Below are 21871 nucleotides of genomic sequence, written 5' to 3' on the forward strand. Positions count from 1 at the left end.
GTATTGAATGAAAGCATATAAAAAGATCCTCATGTGGATTGTGACTAATCCATTTGTATGACAGCTATGAGTGATAGTGGTCTGATCTGCACAATTTCTTCGAAGATTGTATTGCCTTCGGCAATAATCCATGTAAAATTTCGTGAAGATATCTTGTACAATAAACAAGTTTTTGTCCATACCAGGAATTGATTGATTCCTCAGTTTTTAGAATAGCTTGAAGATGTACTTCTTCGATATCAGCAATAAGGACCAATAAGTTGATTCTTTGGGTCAAAAGTACGTAAACATAATTTCAGATCGATTTCGCATAAACTGAGGTACTCTTCTTCTTTTTTATTGGTATAGTCAGGTTTACAACAGCACGCCAGTCGTTATTACTTTTCGCTGTTTTGACGCTATTTGAATATTCCAAGTGTAGCTAGGTCCTTCTTCATCTGGTCTTTCCAACGGAGTGGAGATCTACCTCCTCTGCTGCTTCCTCTGGCGGGTACTGCATCGAATACTCTCAGAGATGGAGTGTTTTCATCCATCATTCCATCGACTGCGGTATTCAACCATAAATTTTCCGTAAAACCTCTCTCGAAAACTAATAACGCCGAATCATCAAATGTTGTTATCGTCCATGCCTCTGCACCATATAGCTAGACGAGGATAACGAGTGACTTGTAGAAAATGGCTCAAGCAGCTCCCGATTTTCGGTCTTAGATCAATAATTCTCTGGTTAGCTAAAAAACATTCGTTTGGATGCGAGCTCAAGTGGCTTTGGGACCCGCCACGTAAAAAAAAAACACACCCAATGAAAAGATACAAACTGAGGGACTAGTTCACGTATATAAAAAATAAGTTTTAAAGGAAGATTAACCACCGATGTGTTATAACAAGAACAGATAGGTTTAAGCATGTTTGATTTATCTAACCGCTGTACTTTTTGTATCTTTCATTTTGTGTATTTAAAAAACTAGAAAGATTTGTGTTAAAAAACTGGGAAAATTTAATATGTCAGGAAAAGGTTTTCTTATGTTTGTAACTAATTTTTTGTGGTTACAGCTGATATGAAATGTTAGATTACCGGGGTATGACTCTCATATGTTTTGGTTTTATGTTTATTTATTTAGATTGTCACGATATATCATAAATAGTTCTCTTCATGCTGTGGGCTTAACTAGTTAGTATTCAGTATATATTATTCGGATGAATCTTAAGTTCATTTTAGACCACTTGTGGTATTAAAGATTATAGCTGTACCCCGGTACCCGACGTCTTCATTTATTACTGGCACCCATTTGGAACGCTCTCCCTATCATTTCCTGTTACTAATTTGACATCTTCGAATTATTTAGTAAATAGGCTGTTGTTGGCCAATACTCGTATTATCATTCCGGTATGATGTCGAGAATTTGTAAGGCGTGATATTTAAAATTCTTACTTTGGAGATCTCTTTGCGTAGCTTGGGAAATATTTTTAGACAGTTAAAAGCCAAAAATACAGCAAGAAATGAAGCATTTTCGTAAGTACAATTACTTTTTCGACTCTCTCTCTCTCTCTCTCTCTCTCTCTCTCTCTCTCTAACTTCCGTGAATAGTTTTCAAGGTAATTATGGAGCTTGCGACACATAAAAATCTATCAAAACAGCTACTCAGTCTTTTCTTTTCACTTCAAAACGCAAGCCAAAAGTATACAACATGGTAAGAATTAAGTGTTTGTTAACAAAACATTGTCTACAATTAGGCGCTTTGTGAAGTAATAAAGCATATATTTTAGCGAAGTTCCAATCCTAACTACCTGAGGAGTAATAAAGTATATTTTATTTAGTGAAGTTCCAAACCTAAAGCGTTTACAATGACATTAGGTAGCCGATCAGCTATAGTAACTAATAATTACGCAGTTCAAAAGTTGTTGGTATTTGGTAACAGTTCAATGGATCAATATATTTTTTGACTATGCCGAGGGAATAATTTATTAAAATTTGGATCCCTGTTGCCATTATTCAAAATCAAATATGATTTGGTATCGACTGAGGCATTCAACCCACTTAGGTTTCGCTAGTAACTGATTTGTGGTGACCCTACATTGATGCTCTCCATATATAGTACCATCAATCCAAGAAGTGAAGTTCTTTGATTATTAGTCTAAAGAAAGTTTCATTAAATGTTCAGAAATCGCTACAATATCGGTGGAAAATAATGTGCAATAAATGTTTATTCAAAAACATATCAAGGTGTTTTTAAAACTGAATCAATATTAAAAACATTACCATTTTTCACAATTGAAAATTGGCCATTTTTAATATCATTCCAAACTAGATTTTACATCTCTGTGGTAACTCCTTTAATCCAAAAATGCAATTATCAGCAGCGAAGCTAAGACATAAAATCATTATCAAATCAAATAGTATTCGACCAAAGACTATCAGCACTCTCTTCTAAGCCACATACTTAGATGTGATGCTGTTATAACAACAAAAATAATGCTTAACGTCATTTGAAACTTTTTACTCAACTTTTTAGACTCCATTTTAGCATTGAAATTGAACTAAGTACAACAAAAATCCTAGTAAGCGTTCTATCCGTTCTTCCTCTCACATAATTGCAAAGAGCGCGCCACTGAAATTCACTCAGATAATAACTACTAACCCAATTAGAGGTGCCTAATCGTATAACACTCGGTTATACCCACACATTAGGGCGCACACATGCCTACAGATAAATACCTTTTAAACAGACACGCTCGTGTCGAAAATTTATTGGACTAAAAACATTTTGATTCACTCAGAAAGTTTAGCCTGTGGCGAAATAAATTGCACAAAAGAAAGTCAAAAGTCAATATAGGCCGACAACAGCTTCACCTGCATGTCATAAGTATATGTATGAATTAGTAAGTTGGTGCAACGGCTGCAGCAGCCAAAAACCGAAGTCACACACACAGACACATGCGAACGCGCAGCAAAGCAGACGCACCCAAAAGCCGCATGACGTAAAGAATCGAAAGCAGCCGCACAACATAAAATATAAACTTTGACACCCGACGCATTTGCTGCCGTTGCCCCGAAGCATCATACACACACACATACACACTTATAAGCACAAAGAGCTAAGCTCAAGCTGCAATGCACCAACGAGCAACTCAAGCACCATATAAATGGGCGTACGCACACAAGCGCACGCAGGCACACATCAATTGTGGCACATTTACACTTATGCGCCTAATAGATATAGATGTCTGTGGGTGAGTGTGTGTGTTGTATGCGTGAGTGTGTCTGCTTGTGAGTTGGCTGCCGTCTGATATTGCCTACTCCCAGTCTGATCATAAATTTAAGTACCGCAAATCAAATTCAATTGTGTGAGAGCAGAAGTACCCGCTTGATTTGAACACACCCGCCGGCCGCCTTCCTTCAGCAGCAGCAGCAGCAGCAGTGGCAGCGGCAGCGCTCACATGCTGCAGTGCCAAACTCAAATTACAACAAATTCTCGCCTCCAACGTTTAAAACCGAAATTGCCATATAAATGAAGTACTTACGATCATTGTATGCTGAAGCGGTGTGTAGAGACTAGAGCGCCGCCGACGGGTTAACGGTGTGTTGCTGTGTGGTGGTGCGGGTGTATATTTGTGTGTGTGTGGGTTGTTCTGGTTGAAGAGGTGGCAAAGTTTGCTGGCATACGCTCCACATAAAATTGAGTGCCAAAAATTGTTAAATGGGGCGTACATGAAAACTAAATGCACACATATACACATTGACACACAGCCACGTCGGATGCTTGCCAGCGGTCATATGCGCATGTGTGGGTGTGTGTGTGTGTGTGATATGGCTGCAATGGGAGGCCTTGCTCTAATGAAAGGCCGAATGAATTTTTAAATTTTGCGCTGTGCCAACGGGAGCCACAATATATTTTTCTTGTTCTCGTTTTATGTTGCTGTTCACACTTAGGAGGCTAAGCAACAGACGTTGGCTGTGCCAACAGCAGCACTGTAAATGTAGTAGGTAGTAGTGGTAATCCAGCGTAAAAGTTACAGTGCGACAGAAAATTGTAAATTACAAGATTATAAAATACGAGAAAACAGTCATTTAAGGTGTTACATGGGTTTCCTCTGGTAGAAACAGTCTTTTAAAATTTTTTTTTTTGTTTTAAAAAATTAAATTTTTATTACAATTTTTTATTGTTACAAACATACACTATTAACAAAGAAATTCTGAAATTTTGGAGACTCCTCGCTCGCGTTGGCAGCATAACTTACTACAGGATCATCTAAAGTGAAAATATATGTCTTTCAGTTAAAACCTTAACTTAGAACTTGGATGAAGAAAAAAAACTGAAAATTGGATTTTGCTAGACATTTTTACAAAAAAATGTAATCGAAAAAGTCCCTGGCCCAAGTCTTTAAGAATTGTATCCCATAGACACCGTTTCGAAAAAAAACGCGTTTAAAGAGCGCACTAGTTTTCATGGCTTTATCTCCGAAACTAATACTCGGATCAACTGAAAATGTAGGACAATATTCTAGACATGTTGTAGATTTAATAAGGCAATAATAAATTTCGATTTTTTGAAACCCCTAAACCCAAGTAATTTCTTAATAAAACTAAGAAAAATTTAACTTCGGCTGCAACGAACCCATAATATCTGAAGAATATATTGGAAGATTATAGAGTTTTCTTGGATAATGATCTGTGGCGAATTTCAAGAATATATGTATATATGTAAAGGGTTGTTTTAATACAAGAACTGGATTTCGATGGGTCAGTTTGAATGGCAGCAATTCATATATTGGTCAAAAATCAGCGGTCCTTTGTTATTCCGAAGACTCCTAGATTTGCATCACCAGATCCTTGTAGATCGAAGACCTGTGTTGATCTTACTACAAATTCCTTAAAGATGTGTCTACCGAGATCTTTAAATCTCAGTCTGGCAATGGTTTGGCAGTTCAAAAGAAAGTGCCTAGTTGAGTTTTACTTAGTGAACTTGAATTGAAATCCAATTAAAACGGGTTACTTCGGTAGCTTTCGCTGAATTAATTACAAGGTTACCCGGGTGCGAAACTGCAAAAATCATGTGCAAAACGATAGAAGAGATTGTAGGAATATGATCGGAATACTAACCGGTCACTGTCTGCTGGCGACACCCGCGGAATGGGACTTACAGATCGAAAAGATTGCAGGAAATGTCTAGAGCAGGGCACCAGAGAATCAATGGAGCATATCTAGTACACTTGTCGCGCATTATCAAGACTACGCTGTAAGAATCTGGAATTCCCACGGTATGATATACTGGGGAAGGTTCGATAATGAGGCTACAGAGTCTGTTTAAATTCGCATCAAACGCAGGCATCCTAAAGGATGACTACTCCTCATGGATCTAGTAACTGAACTCCATCTGGTATCGCAAAGAACCAAAACTTGTCTATGCGTGGCTTCTTGGCTAACAGATTAACGTAACGTAACCTATTACGAGGTTTCAAATATAACTAATAAAGCAACATAAATTTAATCAATTTTCTTATAAATCAGGGTTTTCCCCCTTTAATATCTTTCTTCAATCTAATAGATATTTTAAGATTTATCGTTTCTTGGTATCTAAGATTTATTTTCTTCATGTATATATAGGACGTTTCTCTACAATTATAGCATATATTCATTGCTTGGAGAATTTCTCTTTCTCTATTTGGACTCGTTTTGATATTATCCGCAACTGACCTCTTAATAATCATGTCTGGGTGATTAGCGGTATTTATAAGATGTGTTTCTTTGATGATCTCCGGATTTTTATCTGCAGATTTGTGCTGCTACAAAAACAACAACAACAGTAACATAAATCTACAAGGCAGGTTCCAAAGTAAACAGGACTTTAAAAAAAATAGAACAAATGGTTTTTTCGGCAAAATCAATTTATTTTAATTCATTTTAATTCATTGAAAATTGTCTCCTTCTTCTTCAATACAGCTTTTTGCATGGTCCATAATCATGTCGAACGAGTGTTTTAGCTCGTTGCCGGTATGGCCGCCAGTATGCCGGTGCAAGCCTTTTGAATGGCCTTTACGTCTGCATAACGCTTTCCTTTCATGGGAAAATTCATTTTTCCGAAAAGGAAGAAGTCGCACGGTGCCATATCAGGTGAATACAGGGAGTGGTTAATGGTTAAAATGTGATCTTTGTCAAATAATCGTCCTTGGAATGTTGGATTCTGAGCAATTTTTGGTCGTCAGTAAATTTGTGCGGAACAAACAGTGCACACACCTTTCGTAAGCCCAAATGTTTGGTCAAAATGTGATAAATCGATGATGATTTTTGATGAATTCACGCACAGTTTCGATGGAATTTCCGGTGAACACGGATTTTGATTGGCCCACATGTTGATCACTTCACTTTAATAACGTTGAAACCATTCGTGCCCTCTGCTACGGGATAGGCAATCATCGCCATAAACTTGTTTCATCAATTGAAACGTTTCGGTAAAAGTTTTACCAATTTTAAAACAAAATTAACGTTGGCTGTTTGTTCGAAGCTCATTTTCGCACCGATAACACATACATACTGACACTTAAAACGCAATAACTTCACTTCCAATCAATGAAAAGTCATGAAATTCTCACTGGACTATCGATAAAGATAGCAGATTCTAATGCACCAGTCGATACATAGATGGCTCCACCAGCGGGCGCTAGATTCAAAAAGTCCTGTTTACTTTGGAAAGCACCTTGATACATCTTAAGCCTTTGTTTCAGAGCGCTCCAGACTGTAAGCATGTTTGTATGCTCTTATATTAAATCCATTATTGGGCACAATCTAAATTTGACCGCTCAGGAAATATCGTGGAGATATGTTAGCACTCGCAGTGAAAATTAATACAAAGTTTCTTTATGAAGTAATGAACAATGAGAACCTTCCGTATTTTTTCTCAAATTTGTAGATTAGAATGAAGTAGATAAAAATATGGATCTAAAAATCATACAATATAACATAGAACATCTTGGAATCATAGATCTAAGTTTTTTTGAAGTCGGGTCTTAATAAAAGAATTTTACCCAATACACTTGACAGTCCTGAAGTCATTCTACTACTTAATTCTGGTTCCGAAGGTAAACATTTTGAATGAGGTTTGGATCTGACTACAATTACAGTTACTGTGGCTTATAACGTGTACCAAAACAGTCACGATTTCCTTGTCTAATGCTCAAATATAGCTAATAAATGACACTGAACCTGCAGATTAAAATCTTGTAGGATGGGCTCATTGCAATCTATCAACTTAAGACTCATAAAAATCATCTCAACAGATGTTGTCTTGCATTTTGAGCAACCGAGCAACCCGATATATTTCTTATAATCTTCTTCTAAGTATATAATTCAAGAAGCAAAGAGTGGTTTAATTTATTGCTATTGATACGGTTTTAAGTAAATTATTATTAGGTACAAGTCTTTTCTAAAATTTCATAATTTTTTAGATTAAAATTAATTCAGAAACTACGAGTGCGATTATTTTAATTTAATATTTCTTAGAACGTTAAGCCACCAGAAGAACTATTCAAAAAGGCTAACCTATTTGTAAATTTATAACAAAAGTTTTGACAATATAGCTGTTCTGCTTACTCGTATAGGCGTCATATGCGATTGATAGAAACCAAGGCGAAGATAGGATTAAAAGGAGGCATTGAACTGGACCAACTGTTTGAAAAACTCACAAGACCTAAAATACAAAAATCTTTGTATTAAATTGTTTGTAAAAAAAATTACAAAAAAAAAATTTATTACAACAAAGGTTTGCATCTAATAATTTGCAACCCAAAAAGCATTAAAAAAATAAATAAATTACCACAACACAATTTTGTAACCACTGTATGGAATATCTAAATTTAAATGTTCTGTGGATTCCAGTGAATACCAAATGTCCTAATTGCTTGCGTGCGTCCATGGGGTCTGTGCGTGGGCGTATGAGTACCTCGAACGCATGCAGGCTGGTCGGCTGTGTGTGCGTGTATGTGCGTGGGTCCATTCGCGGCGGCTGCGGTTGTGGTTTTAATAGGGTGTACCACTTTATTTTTCTAAGTCAAATTTATTATTTTTTAATCACCCCCTCGGGTGTTGTTTGGTGTATAATTTACTTTTTGCGTTGTTTTCTGTTGCCAGCAGCTGCTGTGCCAGGGCAGCCGGCAGCATGCGGTGGCCTGTAGCGTTGCGGTGCTCGAGCAGAATACAGACTCACGCACAAGTAGCGGCAGCAGCCAACTGAAGGACCTTGCCAAAGCGAAAGTTGTATGGAAAAGTTGGAAGTTTATAAACGTAAGCTGGCATAAATTTGACCTTTTTTTGGCGTACAAGAAAAAAACAAGCCAAACACATGCCCCACACACACACACCCTTACTCACGTACTCGTATATGCACACTCAAGAGCATTTGTCTGCACGGAGAGCGAGAAAAAAGTTGGTTCAAAATTTTGCGAGTGGCCGTTGTGAGGGTGCGGTGTGAAATGCAATGAATAATCACTTGTGTGATTTCCGCAACGAGGTCAAGTGTTTGCTTGCCAAGCTTGTTGATTGTGCCTCCTTCACTGCGTTGTTTGGAGTGTAGCTTTCTGCATGTCCTCTTTTTCGTGTTTTTGTTAAAAATTTTAAATTTCCTGAATTAAATTTGGAAACTCGACCCTTGACCAATTATGAAGACTGATTGGCACATACGATTCATCAATTTGTGCCGCCGCTTGCTGTAAGAAACTTCTCCTGGACGCTGTTGGTCACTCGGGGGACTTAAACTTCTCATTCTTTAAAAACTCCTCTTCTATTTCTTCATTGTTCTCCTTTTATTTTTAAATTCATTAAGTCGAACCAATTTTCATTACTTTTTCTGCTTTTCCTTCACTTAACCACACTTTTATCGACCCCTTCTCTACATTAACGCAGTTTTTCAGCTGTTCGTGTGTGTTTTCGTCTAAAGTCAGCAATTGGCTTTAATATCATCACAGCTTTTGTTGTCACCACTGTCACCGTTAGTTGCTTGCTGCTGCTGTTGCCGGCGGCTGGTGTTCGCTTCACCCTCCAGCTACTTTCGAACTGAGATATATTTTTTTCTCACCAACAACAACAAATAGTGGAATTCATTTAATCGCATTGATTGCTGCTGGCATTACTTTGTTTTTGCTTTTGTTTTGTATAATTTTACTTGTTGTCGTTGACATTTTTTCGCTTATTTTGTGGAGACAATTTTTGCTTGCTCCCAATCGCTTCAAGTGCTGGTTGTAGTCGCCGCCGTAAGCACCATTTATTTGGCAGCAATTAAGTTTTCGTCCTTTGTGGGCACGGACGTCCGCCACCGGAAATGCTCGCAGTCAAATTGGTTCAGTTGAATGCTGTGAGCTGCCGGCTTGTTTGTGCTTCATTTGCATGGTTTCTTGCTGTGGGAAAATTTTTGCGTTAGCTTCATTACTGTCCTCCCTGTCCTGATATACATTAAATTGATTATAATCATCGAAAGCCATCAAATGATGTAATTATAATTTGTTGCTCATTAAGTGCTAGTAGGCTTAGTCAATTAGAAGTGCGAACGTATTTAATTTTGGTTTTGAGAACATATTCGTTACGATTTTCTTTAGTTTTTTTTATTTTGATCGAACTTTATTTTTAAATCGTTAAAATGCTGTTTACGCTCTTTTTTCACAAACCCTTATGCTGTTTCGAAGTGATATTTGGTTATTGTTATCTTATACTCTAAGTCAGATACTCACATAGTTTTATTCCAACATTTTGCTTCATTTAATGGGGCTAGTGGATGGTTTGGACTGATTGTATTAACTATGGGCATTATTGAGTTATGCTCGATAACATATTTCCTTGTAGGTATATGAAAGCTAGCTTTAGTATTGACCCGATTTGATCAATTTTTAATATCAGAACATATTATTATCAGAAAAAATTTGAGCAAACTATCAACAAAAGAGCTCTTATACTGACCAAGGCCCAACTGGTGTTTGAATCTTCTTATGTGAGCGAGTAAGGGAAGGTTGGCCTGATTGCATGCTCGGTTAGTTTCATTAAGTTAACCTATACCAGTATATGGTAGTCGAAAAGTCTACTGACATAATACGATTACCCAACGTTTCCCCAAATACCATATTCGGTAAAAAGACTACCTGATGTTCATAAGTCTTTACATGAATTATATGAGAGTTAGGGGAGATTTTGACCCGATTTCAATAACTTACTTCAGAAATTTTCCCATATTTTAAGTAAGATATCAGTATAGATATTGAGGTCAACGTGATTGGTAACTGGGGTCTTGAGAAGTTATAGTATAACTCTTTTTGGACGTGAGATCCAAAGTTTTATTTCGATAACATCGGCACATTTGCAATACAAACCCCGTTGTGGTGCCAAGGAACACGTGTACTAATTTTTATCAAGATATTTGATTGAATTTTTACTGAAGTTATCGATGGCATGCATGTCTGTCAATTGGAATTCGAAAGGTCTTGTCATCCTGATCATTAATATATTGTATACAACTATATCTTCTACTCACGATGTATTCCACTCTGCTGTGAGTGAGGGACACCGGAGTCGCATGACTACGCACCATACAGAGGTCTTTGCCATAAGTTGGTGCGAGGAGATAAACCTCCAACGCAACTATCGCAATGAACAATTAACCATACTTAGCGACAGTCAAGCGGCACTTAAAGCAGTATCTGCTTACGAGATCAAGTCACTACTGGTGCAGGAGCGTAGAGAATGGCTGGAAGTCTATCAGAGCGTAACCTTTTCAGGATGTTCGGTCACAAAGATATAGCCGGAAATGAACTGGCTGACGAGTTTCGCAGCATCCAGTACATGGTAGGACATAAAGGAGCTGTTCCGTAAGAAAGAAGGAGTAGATAGGTAGAGGTATTGGCAACAACTCCAAGGCATGCAACAGGCCAAGTTGCAAATGGATGGTTTTAACCTCAGTGGTTTAAATATGTAATCAACCTCATAAGGGACAAACTCAGGCTACTTGTCGCATTCTACCCTGACCACTGCAAGCTCAAGAAGCACCTATATAGCTTCTTGTGCAAATTTCCGGTTCTGCAACAGGGAGCCGGAAACCCAGAACACCTGCTTATTGACTGCATAGCAATCTGCAGACGCAAGATAAAGGCCATTGGGTCCTTGTTTCCAAATAGAGATCACATAGCCGCATTAGCAACTAGCAGTATATTGGAATTTGTTAATATGTTGGGGCTAAGTGGGTCGCTGTGTCTTAGGAGAGCACAGAATAGACCTTAGGATGCGCGGCAATCCTCATCTATCTATCTTATCTTACCTCTATCCCAATTAGTTTTAGGAGTTACAAACAACCGTTAGATGAGCAAAACTACATACTCTGTAGCAATATGTTGCGAGATTATACGAATAACGGCATTTTTTTCTGCGATTTTTTCTCGCTGCAAGCATTTTAAACATTGTAAGAGAATTTCTGGCAGAGAAATGTATGACAGGTGTTCAATTCTCTTGAAGGGAGCGCACATTTTTTGAGCTAAGGCTCTAATTGGTCTATGTTCTTCTGTTTATAATATAGATCAAATTATAGTAAACACATAGCAATAGTTCATGGGATATTGAAAATCAATTTACACAACGGATGTCTCTCATCATCTAAGCATAGCACAAATTACGAAAAATTTCTAAAAAAAAACTTTTACCCGGGTCAATGATTTAAAAAAAGTAATATCAACCTATGTATTTTAATTTTCTGAAAAACCTTATTATCAGCAACTATTGGTTACTCACTTAAGTTTGCGTAAGAAATTCGCTCCAATTATTCATCCATCTAACTGACTCACAACTTAAATCGACGCCGCTTTCATTACCGCTTAGCTTTCGGCCCTTTTCAATTAAATGCAGACTTGACAAACTCTGTTAACCCTAATTTTCATTTGTCACATTTATTGTTTGCTTTTTGTATGTCTCAATAAAATTGGCATAAGTTGTTGTAATTAAAATTTTCCAAAGCATTTATTACAACACATTAACATAGCTTTTCTGGCTGCCACAATGAGTTTGCGCGAAGGGTTAACTGTAATGAAATGAAATTTATTGCCTTTGTACCCAAATTTTCGGCTCTATTTATCAACAAAGAAACGCACACACACACAGAAACACGATTAGAGGGAAAATTCGACAGGAAAGCGCTCAAAAGCTTATTTACATAAGTTTGCTTTGAAAGTTTAAAATATTATTAGACGCTTAATTTACGATTCGATTGTGGTGATTACAAAAACGAGGCAACAACAAGAGATATTTTCACGAATAAACAAAGATTTCAACATTAAACTTTCAATTCAAATATTTCTGCGCGATTTAGTAGCAATGCAGCCGTAAACAAAAGCTTCGCTAACAAACTTCCTCTCGCGCGGCGGCACAAAAACTTGACTTGCAGAAAGCAGTGAGAACGGTGAAATTAGCGAAAACAAGCAATAATATTATAGTAGGTATATTGGTGGGGTGAGCAGAGGAAAAAATATCGGAAATCATATTCACATAAAATCAGCAAATGGCTTGAATGCATTGAGAATTGCGAACTTTAAAGCTTCGAAGTCAATTGCTTGCCGTACACCATAAAATAACGGTTATGCGAAGGTGTTTATTTCTATTTGATTTTTTCTCGCAGCTAAAATTTGCACTATTTTGTGTGTGTATGTGTGTGTGAGTTGGTTGCGGCTTCGTGTGTTGGTGTTTATGTTTACGGTGCATTGGGGCATGCGAAACACGATTATATCTTATGGTGAGGCAAACGATTATTGCGCTCGATACCGAAATGAAAGCAACAAAGTTAACCAACAGCATAAACACTGAAGCCAATGGCCACACCGAATTGTAAAGGCATGTATGTGGATGTAGATGTATACAGTGCTAGGCGTGGAAATGGAAACAGAAATAGAAATTTTCATTTTTAAGGTATACTAGCTAAGGTTGGTGGAGGGTTATATTGTCAGAAGCTCTCTATTAACTTCAGCTTCAGGCCTTCCGACTATTGCAGTGTTTTCCCAGCCGAGGTTGCAGTCATTAAGGTAGCAGTAGATTCATTGCTCCGGAGTGCAGCCTCCTTCAGAGAAGTGACCATTAACTCAGAAAGCAGGGCGGCGAACTGCACTGCCTAACCTCGCTACCGTCGCATCGAGTATTTTTGTCATAAGACTGGTATCAGTGCCGGAGACGCAGGAAATTGTAAAGGTGATGAGCTAGCAAGGCAATGTAGCCTAGAACCGCTATCAGTAGAATGAGAGCGGGTCGGCACTCCCGTATCCTCTTGTATTCTACTACTAGATAGCTGGGCTTGTAAGACTGGGAAGCTACAGAAACTGAAGGGAAGAAGATGAGGGGGAAATAACTCAACACTTCCATCTTGACTGTTCCGTGGTTCAAGACTCCCACCGAGCTGGCGGGAATGAAAATCAAACGCCTGTGCAAATTTGTGTTGGAGTTCGACCTTTCTATCGCTTCACAAAGAACCACATATAGCAGTCCATGTGCGATCTCTCCAGATCAGCCATATAACCTAACCTAACATAGCCAACATATATGAGAAATCTAACTCAGATGGTGGAGATCATTTTTAGGCTGTTTCTCCAAAATCATTTATGGAAAGTAGAACCTTGATATAGATTCCTTACAGTCTTAGCTACAAGTCGATTTTACTGAAAATATCAACTGTTTCCATTTCACCGCACAACACTGTACGCACTCAAGCATGCTGAGCGCTGAAGCTGGCGCAATTGCTTCGTGGCTTTAGCAGTCAGCATCAATTGTTGCTCTAAAATTCAATTGCTAAAAAAATCGAGTTAAATAAAAACCAGCAGCGGCAGCGCCGACAGCATTAACTGCGCGCAAAAAAGAGGCAAAGCAAAGCGAGACGAAATAGAAAAGTAGAACTGCAGAGCAAAATAAAAATAAAAGCGAATTAAACAAAACAACCTGGTAAATGAGCACTGAAAAAGGCGGAAAATGCGGGAAAAATAAAGTTTGTAAAAATCAAGCTTGAAACCGACCATAAAAGTCCGAACCAATCTGGCAGTTGTCGGGCAGCTTGAGTTACCCACGTCGATATGTAGCTCGGACCGGGCATGCCGGGTGGCAGGTGTTGCGGTTGTGTTGCAAAGCAAGCAAAACAACAATTGTGGCATCATCAGCTTTTTTGTATGAATATAGCTGCGCTCTGTATTGTTTTTGCTTAACTGTTAATATTGTGGGCGTGCATGATGTTTGACTGGTTGGTGCTCGCTGAATGCCGTGGTGTGAGAAGTCCCGACCAAGTGCCAGCATTACCGACTTTAGTTTTCAATAAGCGCACTGCGCACCACTTGAGGCAATTTGTGGCTTCATTTCGTAACGGTTCATCAGTTACATATTTCCTTTCCTTGTTTCATTCACACATAATTTGCTCAGTGCGCAGGAGGTGAAGGTGCTTTCAACTGGGTTTGGAGTGCTAAAGCTCGGCGGTATAAATCTAAATATTGAAGACTGTTGAAGTAAAAATTATTATTTTTTAATTATTTGTGAGCTTCAGTGCAACATATTGAGCATTTTCTCTCGAAATGTGCACTCTTTTTTCTGAAATGTTTCGCGTTTTCGGTTTCCGGTTACTAGACGCCCTGAGTGAAATTAGTATCAATAGTTCTCACTTTCTTCTTCTTCTTCTTCTTAAGTGGCGGAGACACCGCTTACGCGATTATAGCCGAGTTAACAATAGCGCGCCAGTCGTTTCTTCTTTTCGCTACGGGGCGCCAATTGGATATTCCAAGCCAAGCCAGGTCCTTCTCCACTTGGTCCTTACAACGGAGTGGAGGTCTTCCTCTTCCTCTGCTTCCCTGGGCGGGTACTGCGTCGAATACTTTCAGAGCTGGAGTGTTTTCATCCATTCGGACAACATGACCTAGCCAGCGTAGCCGCTGTCTTTTAATTCGCTGAACCATGTCAATGTCGTCGTATATCACGTATAGCTCATCGTTCCATCGAATGCGATATTCGCCGTGGCCAACGCGCAAAGGACCATAAATCTTTCGCAGAACCTTTCTCTCGAAAACTCGTAACTTCGACTCATCGGTTGCTGTCATCGCCCAAGCCTCTGCACCATATAGCAGGACGGGAATTATGAGCGGCTTATAGAGTTTGGCTTTTGTTCGTCGAGAGAGGAAGAGGATGTTGGCAAGAGCAATCCTGCGTTCCTTTCCAGGCTGAGATATTTCGTCTTGCTTTCGTTCACTGCCAGACCCATTTTCTGTGCTTCCTTGGCCAGCCTGGAGAAAGCAGAACTAACGGCGCGGGTGTTGAGGCCGATGATATCAATATGATCGGCATACGCCAGCAGCTGTACACTCTTATTGAAAATGGTACCTTCTCTATTTAGTTCTGCAGCTCGAACTATTTTCTCCAGAAGGAGGTTGAAGAAGTCGCACGATAGGGAGTCGCCTTGTCTGAAACCTCGTTTGGTATCGAACGGCTCGGAGAGATCCTTTCCGATCCTGACGGTGCTTTTCGTGTTGGTCAACGTCAGTTTACACAGCCGTATTAGTTTTGCAGGGGATATCAAATTCAGACATAGTGGCATAAAGGCAGCTCCTTTTCGTGCTGTCGAAAGCAGCTTTGAAATCGACGAAGAGGTGGTGTGCGTCGATTCTACTTTCACGGGTCTTTTTCAAGAAACAAATGTGTCTGGTAGTGTACGAGGGCAATATGAAATATCTCCTGTCAAAAAACAAACAGTCGTCGCACTCGCAACTAGGCTCCCACGTCACTGTTGACGTCCATAACTTCTATAAGTGACTTATAATTCCCGTCCTGCTATATGATGCAGAGGCATGGATGATGACAACAACAGATGAGTCGACGTTACGAGTTTTCGAGAGAAGGTTCTGCGTAAGATTTATAGTTCTTTGCGCATTGGCAACGGTCATGGAACGATGAGCTGTACGACATACATATGCGACGACATTGACATAGCAGAGGAAGAGAAAGACCTCCACTCCGTTGGAAAGACTAGGTGAAAAAGGATCTAGCTTCGCTTTTAATCTTCAATTGCCGCCGACTGGCGCGCTGTTGTAAACTCGACGATAACCGTAAGTGGTGTCTACGCCAAGAAAGAAGATGAAGAAGATTTGTTTCATTCAATTCATGGTTTCAAAATTAAGGCTCGTTCACAATAAATATTCCCAACCAACGCATTTGTATCTCAACGCTTACTTCATACCCTAATATCAGAAATATATTTAAATTTTCAATTGAAAATTCTTAATCCAAAATTTAAAATAAACAAATATTCAGTTTAATGTAAAATAACATTTTGTATTTATTAATTAAATTCAATGTATCGTTAATTTAACTACTTTTAATACTAATTATATTTTATTCACCATTGCTTTACTCATTTAAAAGTAAAATTAAAAAGTTCCTCTTAAACGTGTTGCCCACATTCATTTTATCACCATGGCGGTGCCATAAACTTCAACATCATTAAGTTAACTATTTTTAGTTTAATGCCTCTCCGCTTGCTCTAATGAGAAACTAACTTATTAAATGATACTCAGAAATGCTTTCAATTCGCTCAGTAATAGATACTTATGTAAGCTACAAATATTTATATAAACGACTCTATGAAATCTAATACGATTTCAAGAAAGCAGCATTTCAAAGGCAAAAGCAACTAATGATGTCGGCTGGCTTGATTATTTGCGCAAAAGAAATTGAAAAAAAAATTGTATTATAAGAAAAAATCTGTGTAAACAGACAATAATATGCTTGGAAATGCAGAAAGGACTCTAACATAAAGCCATGTGTGTATGTGTGTTTGTAAGTGTATCTGTGACCAGTGTTCGACACATTTTCACATTCCAGCATTTTTTTATTGATGGGGGGAAAATTGCAAGGCATTCATCAGTTCACCATATTTTTCAGTTTTTTTTTTTTATTAACTAGACTATCAGTGCCGTAAAACAACCAAAACTGGAGCGATTACAGCGGTTGCAAGCCAAAACAAAAACAAAAAGAAAAGAAACAGCAAAGAGAAGCGGTGTGGAGGAATGGAGCAACAGCCGAGCATCATCATTAGTAATGTAATGCCGCTTGTGAGGTGATAGGTTATTACATGTGACATGGGTACTCATATGAGTAGATGTGTGAGGGTATGTGTGAGTATATATAAGGACATATTTGAGGATATATGTGAATACTCATAGAAGGCACCCACCCTTGCACACATAGGCCTCTCATGAAATGCAGTACAGTTATACACCATTTATGCCACAGCTGCCTCAAAGCGTCTGCCAGCGGTTGTGGGTTATAAAGGTGCCGCGGCAAGCACTCATGTAGCCGGGTTCACAGAGACCAGGTTAAAAGTATTAAATGACAATCATTATTTCATTTTATGTTGTCATAGCGAAAAATATGACGCGTTTATGATAAACGGAAATACGAGTGGAATATGCACAAAGCGGACGTTGCTACAAAAGGTTGGGGAACAAAGGGAGAGAATATAAATAGAGGGCAGGAATATAAATAGTAAGCAGAAAAAATGTGAAAATGAAAATCGAGAGGCTCTTTAATGGACTGACGACAGTGAATGATGATGAAGAGTATAATAAATTTCATAAAGGGAGCACTCAGCGTGCAGAGGCGTGTGTGAAAACCTTGAAAGAGTAGCACAAAAATGCACGGCGAACGACTGGAATGCAACAAAAGGCTTCGAATGTGCCGGACCGCAGTGGATGCTATGCGTGAATCAGTCATAGGTACCTCATAAATATAAACATATATTGAATACATATATACATATATATATATATATAGATATGTATATCAACAGTACTTTTGTGCCGCCCGAAATCACCGCTTTTGTTGTTGTGGCATCATCACCGTCATCATCTAATAAAAATGCCATGCATTAACACGTGACAAGCATTAGCTTTTATGCTATTTGCCACCATTAGCGTTGCGGCGCAACAAGCGGCACGCGCTTCGCTCCATGCTTGACATTCTGACAGGCTGACAAAGTGTCGCAAACAAATGAATCAAGTAAACGGCGACAACGACGACGTCGACGACGACAATGCTGGGGTGGTTGGCAACAATGGCGACATAGGCTAGCGTACGAATAAGCAATCATGAAAAGAATAGCTAGCAACAATGCAACAAGTTGCACATTGCTGAAGCGGCGACCCACGCCACACACCTCATGAGCAGCTATAGTCATACGAGTGACGTTCGCTGATGGTGTAAATCAAAATTGTGACAAAGTAAGAAAGACACTTGGTGAATTTTTCTACTCTTCTTCGTCTACTTTGACATACCCAGCACACAATCCACACTCACACACTTTTGCAGATGTATGCATATACGTATATTTGCTCATAAATGCGTTGATGAAGCCAATAAACTAGCGAATTTGTCCAATTTGTCGCATTTGCCAAATTGTCTATTTTATTTCCATTCGCGCGAGCTTCCGTTAACGGATTGGCTGGAAGTGAGTTGCGTAGTGAATCAGTTTCATGTTTTGTTATGTCTCACGCTGATATAAGCGTGGCCTTGAAGTTATTCAATTGGATAACTTGTCGGGGTAAGTGAGGTGGGTGAGTTTCAGTGGTAATTCGCAAGTGTTGAAGTCAAAAAATACTTATGACAAGTAGGGAAGACCTAAGTTCGGGTGCAATCGAACATTTTATACTTTTGCAACTTGCTAGAATCAATGCCAGGGCAATACTTTAAGGTGCAAAGCACCTTACTAGAGGATCGAAATCCAATCAATTATATATATAACGGGTGAGCCAGGTAGAGTTACTTTTTTTAGTATCCTGTTTTTTGACAGACTTTTTTTTGTGCTCAGTATTGTTTGGTATTCCATCATGGAAAGATCATCTGTAAAGAATATGTTTCGCACCTTTCGCTCAACTTTTGGTCAACATAATCGGGCTATTTTGCGTACTATTTGCAACACCATTACCCATCTTGAGACCCAGCATTCATTATTGGATAATATTCGACTGAGTAGACCACGTCCAGCGCGCAGTGAAAGTAATATACAAGTAGCACGAAGACCATGGAGAGTCGATTCGGCGCCGTTCGCAGCCCCTCGGACATGAGGAACCACTTGGCACATTTTACGCCAAATTTCAAATTGAAAGCATACAAAATACTGCTTGCACAAGAACTGAAGCCGCTCGACCCTCCTAAGAAGATCCGACGTTGTCGAGCCAATTTTCGTTCAGCGATGGGGCCCATTTCTGGCTTAATGGGTATTTAAAAAAGCAAAATTGCCGCATTTGGGATAAAGAACTACCTGAAAAGTAGCTCTTGAAGCTGCTATTTCATACAGAAAAACAACGGTTTGGTGTGGTTTGTGGGCCGGTGGAATCATCTACAAAATACACTATTGATTTTGAAAAATATAGTACTTGTTATCATGCCACTTCTTTTGGAAGTTTGAAAATATTATTTTTATTATATTTGACATAGTTTTCGATAAATTCTTGTAGAGATCATACCATTTGATCAAATTCGATCCGGAATGGCAACAAAAAACTACCTTTGCAAGTATTTTGACACAAATCACTTTAATTTTTCTCAACTCTTGTTATTAATTTCTGCTGAAATCTAAAAGCCATGGCACTCTTCACCGAATTTTGATTTTTTCGATTCGGCTCATTTTTGAATTGCCATTCGCTAAGCCTTGTCAACTGTAATGATGTGTTTGATATCAAGCATTGCTTTTGCTATTTCCAAAATTCACCAAAATGTTTTAAGTCGATTCATAAGAAATGTTTAGATCCTCCGCTATTCCTTAGACGTCAACCCTATAATTTTCAAGCATTGTTTCTGTATTATATGATTTTATGTTTGATTTGAGTTGTTCTGCATATTACTCTAGCCCTATTTTAATAACTCGGTTGGTATTTAGTCATAATTCGAAGGGAGTGTAATGAAAACTTAGCCTGAATTATTTCGCCGTGCCGAAATATAAGCAAACATTTTCGATGACTTCGTTATGTTACGCAATCTATTGAGCTTGTGATTCAATTTTAGTATTTTAAGATTTTAAAAATGAAATGAGATATTTTTTCCACAATAAACTGTTGCCTGCACTTAGGCGCATTAAGTGTAAAGTTTCAAGTATAGACGAAGCATGCTTCCTATTTCAATAAAATTGAAAAGTGAACAATGAATTTTAACTGCAATGTGTTTTCATTCATCCCTCACCGGTAAATGAATTTAAAACCAACGCATTAATTAAAGCAGTCGCTCAATAAAACCATAAACGGTGCTATTTTTTATAATTACAAAGGCGACATTCGCAATGAAATCTCAGCAACATGCTGCGTATTCAATTACAAACATTATGCCATCGCCCCCAAAAGTTTGCATAAGTAATCCGAAATTTCCGCTTCTACTATCATCAACGTATATTTGCGCTTCTTGCTTTCTCCCAACGCACTCGCAGCGCCCACATTTTCCCGTTAGGCCTACTTTACATCCGATTACATCCGATAACAATTTATTGATTTGTAATGCGCGTAAATTGAATCGTATTTCCGCCGTCGCTGAGCCGAAAAATACGCGACGCGACATGCCTGAAAGCTGCCAACAGCGCGATCCCGTGAACGGCGCGACGCGGCGCATTGGTTGTTCCGCAGAACAAGCTGCATGCGCTGCGCGTGCTGTTGTTATTGTAGAAATGGCACAGCGCGCCGTGGGCGAGCAGTCTCGCGAAAACAAAGCGAAAAACAAAATCGATATGCCGAAAAACGGAATAAAATTGAGTAAGCGGAAAGGCGTGCAAATGGCTCAGCGGAGAGTGCGGCGCGCGTGGACGGAGGGGCGTGCGCGTAAAGCAGAACGCAAATTTTCGCTTGCCATGCAAAAGACTCGTATATTTTAATATTTTAATATTAAATTCAAGCATTTCCGTTGAAGGCGCGCACAAACACATGCGGACCTACCTCCAAGCGCTTACGTATACCAGCAAATGTGTGTGTGTGTAGGAGAGATTTGCCGATTGCAAATGGCATATATTCACGCGTCAGAAGCAAACACGTTGGACGTGGTATGGTGTGCGGAGCAGCAAAAACGGTGCCACATGTCGCGCGCCACTCGTAATAATCATAACATTAATACGCCGCTTTGTCACGGCGCGCGCGCTCAACAGCCGCCCGATAATGAATTTTGTTACTACACATCACACACATAGACTCCAGCAGACAGACACACATGCCCGCGCTGCCGTTACTGTCTCTTTGCTATTATTACTTTTGGCCATTAATGGCACATATGTATACCTATACACATATATGTATGTGTGTATATACTGGCGCGCGCTGTGGAATAGCCCACAGCAAATATGTAATAGGGCCGCCTCCTGCCATGTCGCCATTTAGCGCGCTGCGATTTCGCCATTTCGCGATTTTGATTTCCATGACATTTGAGTGATGTGCGCTCTTGTTAGTGTGTGTGTGTGTGCGTGTGTTTATGGAAAGCATTGTTGTGCTCGGTAGGCAGCCGCGCGCTTCGCAGTATATCTCATGTCAAGTGCCACATTAAAATTTGCAGTAAATTTCGGTTTTGATTTGAATTTGATTGAGTACCACACGGTCGCGGCAACAACTATAATTGCCTGCGAGCGATCGCATACAAGCGCAATAACAATAAATTCTCAAATCAGCATAGCGTTTTTGTGACTGTCTTCGAACTGTTGCATAAATGATGATCTGTGGTGCAGTTGTCAAAATCGAAAATAGAAGATTTTTGAACATGGAAGGCATGGTTGGAGGCATGGTTGGAGGCATGATATGAGCTGTCCGATTTAGAAACTGTCAGTATTCATAATTTAAAAAAGAAATTGTTGCTGTGAATCATTTATTAGTA

At 39.0% G+C, this 21871-nt stretch overlaps 1 protein-coding gene across 4 annotated transcripts in view; it reads left to right on the forward strand.

The window, feature by feature from the left end:
- Nucleotides 1–21871, forward strand: part of LOC126755964 (uncharacterized) — a 515745-nt gene that overhangs the window by 76321 nt on the left and 417553 nt on the right. The gene's annotated exons all lie outside the window — the stretch shown is intronic.

The sequence above is a fragment of the Bactrocera neohumeralis genome, chromosome 2 (genome assembly GCF_024586455.1).
Source record: "Bactrocera neohumeralis isolate Rockhampton chromosome 2, APGP_CSIRO_Bneo_wtdbg2-racon-allhic-juicebox.fasta_v2, whole genome shotgun sequence".
Classification (NCBI taxonomy): domain Eukaryota; kingdom Metazoa; phylum Arthropoda; class Insecta; order Diptera; family Tephritidae; genus Bactrocera; species Bactrocera neohumeralis.